A 10,811-nucleotide genomic window follows, 5' to 3' on the forward strand; every position below is an offset into this window, starting at 1 on the left:
TATGCCGGGTGTAATTCTCGGTATCTGTCCTCATTCTGTATGTATGGACTCTGCACAGTCCCACTTCTCTTGTCCTGTATGCCGGGTGTAATTCTCAGTATCTGTTCTTATTCTAGATGTATGGACTCTGCACAGTCCCACTTCTCCGGTCCTGTATGCCAGGAGTAATTCTCGGTTTCTGTCCTCATTCTGTATGTATGAACTCTGCACAGTCCCACTTCTCCTGTCCTGGATGCTGGGTGTAATTCTCGGTATCTGTCCTCATTCTGTATGTACGGACTCTGCACAGTCCCACTTCTGTTCTGTACGCCAGGTGTAATTCTTGGTATCTGTTCTTATTCTAGATGTATGGACTCTGCACAGTAGGACTTTGCTTTTCCTGGATGTCGGGTGTCATTCTCGGGATCTGTCCTTAGGCTGGCCATACGCTATACAATTTTCTGTCCAATTTCCTTTAGATTTACCTTCAACTATGTATTGCAAGAGCCGGCCTACTTGGATACAACTGAAAGTGTTGTTAGTTTTGACCTCATATTATATGGTTCTTTGTAAATCTAAAGCAAAAACCTCAAGAAAATTGTATAATGTATGGCCAGCCTTATTCTGTATGTATGGACTCTGCACAGTCCCACTTCTCCTTCATCATCACTGTCAGGTAATTTCCAGTATCAGGTGTGCGCCATCATCACTATCAGGTAATTTCCAGTATCAGGTGTGCGCCATCATCACTGACAGGCAATTTCCAGTGTCAGGTGTGCGCCATCATCACTGGCAGGCAATTTCTACTATCAGGTGTGCTTCATCATCACTGGCAGGTAATTTCCAGCATCAAGTGAGCTCCATCATCACTATCAGGTACTTTCCAGTATCGGGTGTGCTCCATCAGCACTATCAGGTAATTTCCAGTATCAGGTGTACTCTATCATCACTGGTAGGTAATTTCCAGTATTAAGTGTGCTTCATCATCATTATCGGGTAATTTCTACTATCAGGTGAGCTCCATCATCACAGGTAGGTAATTTCCAGTATCAGGTGAGCTCCATCATCACTGACAGATAATTTCCAGTATCAGGTGAGCTCCGTCATCACTGGCAGGTAATTTCCAGTATCAGGTGTGCCCCGTCATCACTGGCAGGTAATTTCCAGTATCAGGTGTGCTCTGTCATCACTAGCAGGTAATTTCCAGTATTTGGTGAGCTCCATCATCACTGGCAGGTAATTTCCACTAGCAGCTGTGTTCCATCATCATTATCAGGTAATTTCCACTATCGGCTGTGCTCCATCATCACTGTCAGGTAATTTCCAGTATCAGGTGTGCTCCATCATCACTGGCAGGTATTTTCCAGTATCAAATGTGCTCCAAGGTCACAGGCAGGTGTGCTCCAGCATCATTTGTGCAACAGTGTACTGACAGGATGCTCTAGCATCATGTCTGCTGTAGCATCACTGGCAAGCATGTTCCAGCATCAAGTATGCTTCATCATCACTAGCAGATGTACTCCAGCAACTTGTGTACTCCGTCATCACTGACAGGTGTTTTCTAGCATCAAACATACTCCATGGTCACTGGCAGGTGTGTTCCAGCATCAGGTATGTTACACCATCACTGGTAGATGTATTACAGCCTCATGTGTGTTACACCATCACTGGCAGATGTATTCCAGCAACAGGTATGCTCCATCATCATTGGCAGGTGTTTTCCAGGATCAGACATGTTCCATGGCCACCTTCAATACAAATGTACTATTTTATTACCAAAAGTCTAATGGCGAACCAAACTATTGGCTCAACCTCTATACTACTGCATTGGTTTTTTTTTTAAAAAAAAACAACATTGTGGTCAAAAGGGCACTTGTGTGGTTTAGCCAATCAATTTCTGCATATTAGACCTTTGTGCTTTGTGTTACTGGGGCCATGGCAGGGACGTGTCCTTTGCCTACATAATGTGTGCTAAAAGGGAGTGATCCCAGCAATACAGATAGTAGAGGAACCTGGGGCGAGGTTCATAAGGTGGTCCCTGTCAAGTGCATGTAAATCTGAAAAAATGGTTTTCCAATTGGGACTAATTTCATGTCAGGACCACCAGATGTGCAGTGTGGTATCCCCAGGCTGCCCACATGGCCAGCACTGATCAGGGATCAAGAGGAAGACATTTGTTATTGTACACGATTTTCTGAGCGCTCGTACGCTTCCATCTTGGGAGTCACTTCGACAATCAAGGGGGGTCCCGCCACGGGAATATTATCGGTATTTGCCATTGGGCCACTGGGCCCTATCCCTCCGTCGTACCTCTACATATCCTTACCGCAAAACGTCCTTTGAACACGTTTGTCAGCACTCCCCAGGGTCCCATGGTCTCATTTCTGTAATTTATGCATCCCTTAACAGTAGGTCCTCCTCACCACCCCTGTCTTGTGTCTCTCAATGGGAGCGAGATTTGGGTGTCTCGATTGCGGAGGAAGAGTGGCGTAGGGCCTGGGGGATGGTGGCGAAATGTTCATTCAATACAGTCGCTCTTGAGGCAGCGTACAAAGTTCTACTGCGGCGGTACTGGGTCCCGGCTCGGACTGCTCACTTTAATCCGATTGGTGGAGAGAGGTGTTTCCGGAACTGTGCTCTACAAGGGGACGTCTTGCACATTTGGTGGTCGTGCCCGCGATTGATAGGCTTCTGCTCTAGGGTTTTTGGTTTGCTGCAAATGCTATTTCATATTACGGTCTGTAGGGATGCAAAGGTGGCCCTCCTGCATTGCCCAATTTTGGGTCTGTCTAGGTCTCAACAGAAATTGGCATCCTACCTATTCATTTTGGCCAAACGTGCTATAGCTCAAGCTTGGAGAACACCTTCGGTAGACTTCAAGGGGGTGAAAACCCAGATGAATGCTATGTTGTTCAAACAGATGTCAAGCATTCTTCATGATTCTCATCCGAGATTCCTTAAGGTTTGGGAACCTTGGATACGTTATTCCTTACCATCCCTGCCTCCTACTAGTTATGGCCTCCTATAGTCGCTGACGGTGCTAGCCCCGGATCCGTGATCCCTCTAGTTTCCCTTCTTTCATGTTTTTTCTGATTCCCTTTTTGTTTTATTTTCTTTTTCTTTTCTCCTTTTTTCCGATATTATGTTGGATTACTGCTGCTATTTGGCTCGGCTTTTTGCCGTCCCTTCTTGATGTCATTGGACATTTCATTATTTGACTAATACAAGTCAGCAGGATGTCTCTGTTTATGTGCTATTGTTCTGCTCTGCCCCTGCGAGGGCGTATTTTGAGCTTGTTATAGTCTTAAAACCAAAACTTTCCTAATAAAAATATTGAAACAGAAGAGGAAGACATTATGTATTAGCACCTGGAAGTTTTTGGATGTTCCTGGACATCTATGCATGTTCCAGCCCCGCGTGGGCAGAGGACAACTCCACTGTAATGCACATAAAGCACCATATCCTCCAGATGCAAAGAAAATGCAAGCAAGACCATTTAAAACAAGCTAAATGCACTGGAACAAGATGGAGTTTTTGAACATCTCTTAGATCATACCTCCCAACTTTTTGAGATGGGAAAGAGGGACACCTATTAGCAAATGTATGCAGGCATAGGACACACCCCCTGCCACACCCCCCTAACCACTTGCCCTCCTGAGGATTTCCCCCCTTCCTGACCAGGCCATATTTTGTGTTACGGCGCTGCGTTACATTAACTGACAATTGTGCGGTCATGCAACGCTGCACCCAAATGAAATTTGTGTCCTTTTTCTCCACGAATTGAGCTTTCTTTCTGTGGTATTTGATCGCCTGTGCGTTTTTTATTTTTTGTGCTATAAACAAAAAAAACCATCAATTTTGAGAAAAAAAAACAATATTTTGGACTTTTTGCTATAAAACATGTCCAGTAAAAATTTTTTAAAAAAATCTAATTTTGTCATAAATTTAGGCCAAAATGTATTCTGCTCCGTGTGTTTGCTGAAAACAAAATCCCAATACGGGTAAATTAATTGGTTTATGTGAAAGTTATAGCGTCTACAAATGACGGTATATATACTGGGATTTTTTTTTCTACTAGCAATGGCGGCGATGAGCGACTTATGGTGGCGATCAGCGACTTTTAGCGGGACTGCGGCGGACATTCTGACACTGGGGGAAAACTTGGTGTCACTGACATCCTTAGTGACACCAATACAGTGATCAGAGCTAAAAAAAACAGCACTGACACTGTACTAATGGCACTGGGCAGGAAGGGTTTAATGTGAGGGGCGATCAAAGGGTTAACTGTGTGTAGGGAGTGTTTTACTAGGGGGTGGGGGTGGGGTGTGTGCTTTACTGTAATCATACTGATCAGGATGGCTGTGCTGTGCACATTTCTGCTACCCGGAAATGCAAAGTCACGTATATATACGTGATTTTGCGCACAGGTGCCGCCGTGTAGCAGTATATCTGCTATACAGTGGTGTGAAAGCGGTTAAAGGAGAATTATTTTTTTAAAAAAAAGGTTTGGTAAAACCCACAAGTGCTTTTTTTTTTTACCTCTACTCTTCCTTTATATTGGCTTTTGAAATTTACAAAAGCAACCATTTAGAAATTGGATGAAAGGTTTAGCACCGTGAAGCACTTTTTGATAGACAAATAATGCATTTTAGATACAAACTATATAGATCGGACCAAAATGAGGGACAAATGAGGAAAGAGGGACTTTGTTCCAAATCAGGGACAGTTGGGAGGTAGGCTTAGACTGTAAGTTCTAATGAGCAGGTCCCTCTGATCCCTCCTGTATTATTTATTTATTTCAGGTACTTATATAGCACCGTCCATTTACTCAGCACTTTACATATATATTGTACATTCACATCAGTCCCTAACCCTCAAGGGGTGTACAATCTAAGGTCCCTAACCCTCAAGGGGTGTACAATCTAAGGTCCCTAACCCTCAAGGGGTGTACAATCTAAGGTCCCTAACCCTCAAGGGGTGTACAAACTAAGGTCCCTAACCCTCAAGGGGTGTACAATCTAAGGTCCCTAACCCTCAAGGGGTGTACAAACTAAGGTCCCTAACCCTCAAGGGGCGTACAATCTAAGGTCCCTAACCCTCAAGGGGTGTACAATCTAAGGTCCCTAACCCTCAAGTGGCGTACAATCTAAGGTCCCTAACCCTCAAGGGGCGTACAATCTAAGGTCCCTAACCCTCAAGTGGCGTACAATCTAAGGTCCCTAACCCTCAAGGGGCGTACAGTCTAAGGTCCCTAACCCTCAAGGGGCGTACAATCTAAGGTCCCTAACCCTCAAGGGGCGTACAGTCTAAGGTCCCTAACCCTCAAGGGGCGTACAATCTAAGGTCCCTAACCCTCAAGGGGCGTACAATCTAAGGTCCCTAACCCTCAAGGGGCGTACAATCTAAGGTCCCTAACCCTCAAGGGGCGTACAATCTAAGGTCCTTAACCCTCAAGGGGCGTACAGTCTAAGGTCCCTAACCCTCAAGGGGCGTACAATCTAAGGTCCCTAACCCTCAAGGGGCGTACAATCTAAGGTCCCTAACCCTCAAGGGGCGTACAATCTAAGGTCCCTAACCCTCAAGGGGCGTACAATCTAAGGTCCCTAACCCTCAAGGGGCGTACAATCTAAGGTCCCTAACCCTCAAGGGGCGTACAATCTAAGGTCCCTAACTCACATTCATACATACACATACTAGGGACAATGTAGACAGGAGCCAATTAACCTACCAGCATGTCTTTGGAGTTTGGGAGGAAACCGGAGTACCCGGAGGAAACCCACGCAGGCACACGGAGAACATGCAAACTCCAGGCAGGTGGTGCCGTGGCTGGGATTCGAACAGATGACCCGAGTACTGCCAGGCGAAAGTGCTAACCATTTACTGCCCATGTACTGTCCGCCCTTACGTTGTAAAGTGCTGTGTACACTGTTGGCGCGATATAAATCCTGTACTATAATAATAATCATAGTGTCCACCATCTGCCTCGAGTTTGCATGTTCTCCCTGTGCCTGTGTGGGTTTCCTCCAGGTACCCCAGTTTCCTCCCACGTTCCAAAGACATGCTGGTAGGTGAATTGGCTCCTGTCTAAATTGCCCCTAGTATGTGTATGTATGAATGTAAGTTAGGGACCTTAGATTGTACACCCCTTGAGGGTTAGGGACCTTAGATTGTACACCCCTTGAGGGTTAGGGACCTTAGATTGTACACCCCTTGAGGGTTAGGGACCTTAGATTGTACACCCCTTGAGGGTTAGGGACCTTAGATTGTACGCCCCTTGAGGGTTAGGGACCTTAGATTGTACGCCCCTTGAGGGTTAGGGACCTTAGATTGTACGCCCCTTGAGGGTTAGGGACCTTAGATTGTATACCCCTTGAGGGTTAGGGACCAGGGGCGGACTGACAACTCATGGGGCCCCCGGGCAATAAGGGATCATGGGGCCCCTGTGTCCTCGCTAACACTCAAAAAAGCCTATAAAAAAGCCAATGAAAGGTACCAGGGGCATCTCATGGGGCCACCTACTGACCCCGGGCCCTCGGGCAGTGCCCGAGTGTTCGAATGGTCAGTCCGCCCCTGATAGGGACTGATGTGAATGTACAATATATATATGTAAAGCGCTGTGTACATTGATGGTGATATATAAGTACCTGAAATAAATAAATTAATGTTCATTGTTTTAGAGGTGGGAGAGCCCTGGGACTGGTTGGTGACATCACACATGGTATGTCTTCACTCAATCTGACAGCTGGGACTGAACTCTGATTTCTCCCTTCCCGTTATCTGCAGGCAAGTCACTATCCTGGAGGGTCTGCACTTCATCAACCTGGGGGGGGCTGCTGAACCTAAAGTGCCCCCACCACCTAATTCCATCCCCTCTTAGTATAGTGACCCTCTGCCCCTTTACATCCCTGCTCCTCATCAACCGGCCCCTGCACTCTCTATATCTTCACTGGGAACCTGTCCGTATCAGATGAACTTTGGAGGAACACTTGAGAGGGTCCCATGTTTGAGGACGGCATTGCTTACTTTCAAAACTACAAAGGGGGGGATTTACTAAAACTGGAGGGTGCAAAATATGGTGCAGATCTGTACAGAAACCAACCAGCTTCCAGGGTTTACTGCCAATGCTTCACTGAACAAGCTGAAGTGTAATTATTTATTATTATTATTATTATTATAACACATTGGGCAGCACAGTGGCTAAATGGTTAGCACTTCTGCCTGGCAGTACTAGGGGCATTGGTTCAAATCCCAACCATGGCACCACCTGCCTGGAGTTTGCATGTTCTCCCTGTGCCTGTGTGGGTTTCCTCTTGGTACTCCAGTTTCCTCCCACACTCCAAAGACATGCTGGCAGATCCTGTCTAAATTGTCCCTAGTATGTGTATGTATGAATGTGAGTTAGGGACCTTAGATTGTACGCCCCTTGAGGGTTAGGGACCTTAGATTGTACGCCCCTTGAGGGTTAGGGACCTTAGATTGTACGCCCCTTGAGAGTTAGGGACCTTAGATTGTACTCCCCTTGAGGGTTAGGGACCTTAGATTGTACGCCCCTTGAGGGTTAGGGACCTTAGATTGTACTCCCCTTGAGGGTTAGGGACCTTAGATTGTACGCCCCTTGAGGGTTAGGGACCTTAGATTGTACGCCCCTTGAGGGTTAGGGACCTTGGATTGTACGCCCCTTGAGGGTTAGGGACCTTAGATTGTACGCCCCTTGATGGTTAGGGACCTTAGATTGTATGCCCCTTGAGGGTTAGGGACCAGGGGTGGACTGACCATTTGGAAACTCGGGCACTGCCCAAGGGCCTGGGGTCAGTAGGGGGCCCCATGAGATGCCCCTGGTACCTTTTTCATAGGCTTTTTTGAGTTTGGGCAAGGACACAGGGGCCCCATGATTCTCTATTGCCTGGGGGCCCCATGAGTTGTCAGTCCACCTCTGCACTGGACCATTCACATCAGCAGCAGAGGAGCTTACACTCTAATGTGTCGTCCCCCCCCCCCCCCCCCCGCAGTCACACACTAGTATTATACATTTACCTTCAGGAAGTTTGGTTTCATGTTGCTGTTATTCTGTGTGTGAGCGGTATTGTAATATTACCTGAACCTAGCATGGCAGTGGCTAGACTGCTCATCACTCTTGCAGCACCGGGTCCTGGGTTCACTGTCAGTAGGGAATCTATATATTATTTATTAGAGGTACTTGCATAGCACCATCAATCTACACAGCACTTTACATGTATATTGTACATTCACATCAGTCCCCAACCCTCAAGGGGCGTACAATCTAAGGTCCCTAACCCTCAAGGGGCGTACAATCTAAGGTCCCTAACCCTCAAGGGGCGTACAATCTAAGGTCCCTAACCCTCAAGGGGCGTACAATCTAAGGTCCCCAACCCTCAAGGGGCGTACAATCTAAGGTCCCCAACCCTCAAGGGGCGTACAATCTAAGGTCCCCAACCCTCAAGGGGCGCACAATCTAAGGTCCCTAACCCTCAAGGGGCTTACAATCTAAAGTCCCTAACCCTCAAGGGGCGTACAATCTAAGGGCCCTAACCCTCAAGGGGTGTACAATCTAAGGTCCCTAACCCTCAAGGGGCGTACAGTCTAAGGTCCCTAACCCTCAAGGGGCGTACAATCTAAGGTCCCCAACCCTCAAGGGGCGTACAATCTAAGGTCCCCAACCCTCAAGGGGCGCACAATCTAAGGTCCCTAACCCTCAAGGGGCGTACAATCTAAGGTCCCTAACCCTCAAGGGGCGTACAATCTAAGGGCCCTAACCCTCAAGGGGCGTACAGTCTAAGGTCCCTAACCCTCAAGGGGCGTACAGTCTAAGGTCCCTAACCCTCAAGGGGTGTACAATCTAAGGTCCCTAACCCTCAAGGGGTGTACAATCTAAGGTCCCTATCTCACATTCATACATACACATACTAGGAACAATTTAGGCAGGAGCCAATTCACCTACCAGCATGTCTTTGGAGTGTGGGAGGAAACCAGAGTACCCGGAGAAAACCCTCACAGGCACAGGGAGAACATGCAAACTCCATGCAGGAGTTACTATGGTCGGGAATCAAACCCATAGAAAACCTATGACCCATTTTCTGCAAGGCAGACATGCTAACCACTAAGCCACTGTGCCGGGTTGACCATTTTTATTGGTATATGGTTAGGGTTAGCAGATTTAGCAACAGGTTCACCTAAGCGCAGGACATTGATTACTGTTCTAGCACAGTGGTGATGTCACTGCTACTTTTACAAGCTAATATCTAGGTTTGCAAAAACATTTTATGGATTTATATCCTTTGTGCCTATTGAGGAATATGTTTTGATAAAGATTTTTGCGCCTGGAGTTCAATTGTGTATATATACATTGCCTTACTGTTCAATAAATGTTGTCTAGATAGGGTTTGGATCTACCTGAACCTGCCAGTATATTATCAGGAAACCAGAACACCCGCACTGTGGTCAGGGTCTCTTGTAGAAACTGAAACCAGAACACCAGCACTGCAAGACTAATGCTGGCCATACATGGGTCGATTTTTCGTCCGAAAATCGAAACCATCGTTTGCTCGGTAATCCGACGGCGCCATCAATGATTTAAAAAATCAGCCGACCGAGTCATAAAGTTCACCCCAAATAACAGGCGAAACTTCTGTTCCTTCCAGGTCACGGCTCATGCTCATATTCTTTTCAGAAAAATGATTGTACGATCTGCCAATCCCTCCACTGGCCTCCACTCAGTGTCCTCCACCCCTCTCTGCCAATCCCTCCACTGGCCTCCACTCAGTGTCCTCCACCCCTCTCTGCCAATCCCTCCACTGGCCTCCACCCCTCTCTGCCAATCCCTCCACTGACCTCCACTCAGTGTCCTCCAGCCCTCTCTGCCAATCCCTCCACTGGCCTCCACTCAGTGTCCTCCACCCCTCTCTGCCAATCCATCCACTGGCCTCCACTCAGTTTCCTCCACCCCTCTCTGCCAATCCCTCCACTGGCCTCCACTCAGTGTCCTCCACCCCTCTCTGCCAATCCCTCCACTGGCCTCCACTCAGTGTCCTCCACCCCTCTCTGCCAATCCATCCACTGGCCTCCACTCAGTGTCCTCCACCCCTCTCTGCCAATCCCTCCACTGACCTCCACTCAGTGTCCTCCAGCCCTCTCTGTCAATCCCTGCTTTGGCCTCCACTCAGTGTCCTCCACCCCTCTCTGCCAATCCATCCACTGGCCTCCACTCAGTGTCCTCCACCCCTCTTTGCCAATCCCTCCACTGGCCTCCACTCAGTGTCCTCCAGCCCTCTCTGCCAATCCCTGCACTGGCCTCCACTCAGTGTCCTCCACCCCTCTCTGCCAATCCCTCCACTGCCTTCCCGTTGGCCAACGAATAAAATTCAAAACATTAACAATAACCTATAAAGCCATTTATAATTCTGCCCCAAATGACATCACCGATCTTGTCTCCAAATATCACCCAAACCGTACTCTCCGCTCCTCGTAAGACCTCCTACTCTCTAGCTCCCTTGTCTCCTCCTCCCATGCTCATCTCCAGGACCTCTCCAGAGCTTCCCCCATCCTCTGGAACTCTCTACCCCAATTTATCAGACTATCGCCTACTCTGCTCACTTTTAGGTGATCTCTGAAAACCTATCTCTTCAGGGAAGCCTATCCTGCCCTCAGCTAATATTGGAAACTTCTACTCTTCCTACCAGTCCATCCCCCACAGTTATTACCTTTTGTACCACTAGCCCCTCCCTCCTAGATTGTAAGCTCCCAGGATCAGGGCCCTCCTATCCCTCTTGTATTGAACTGTATTGTTGCTGTATTGTCTCCCGTTATATTGTAAA

Source organism: Staurois parvus, unplaced genomic scaffold (genome assembly GCF_062004578.1).
Source record: "Staurois parvus isolate SC_StPar_1 unplaced genomic scaffold, SC_StPar_1.0 ptg000647l, whole genome shotgun sequence".
NCBI lineage: Eukaryota > Metazoa > Chordata > Amphibia > Anura > Ranidae > Staurois > Staurois parvus.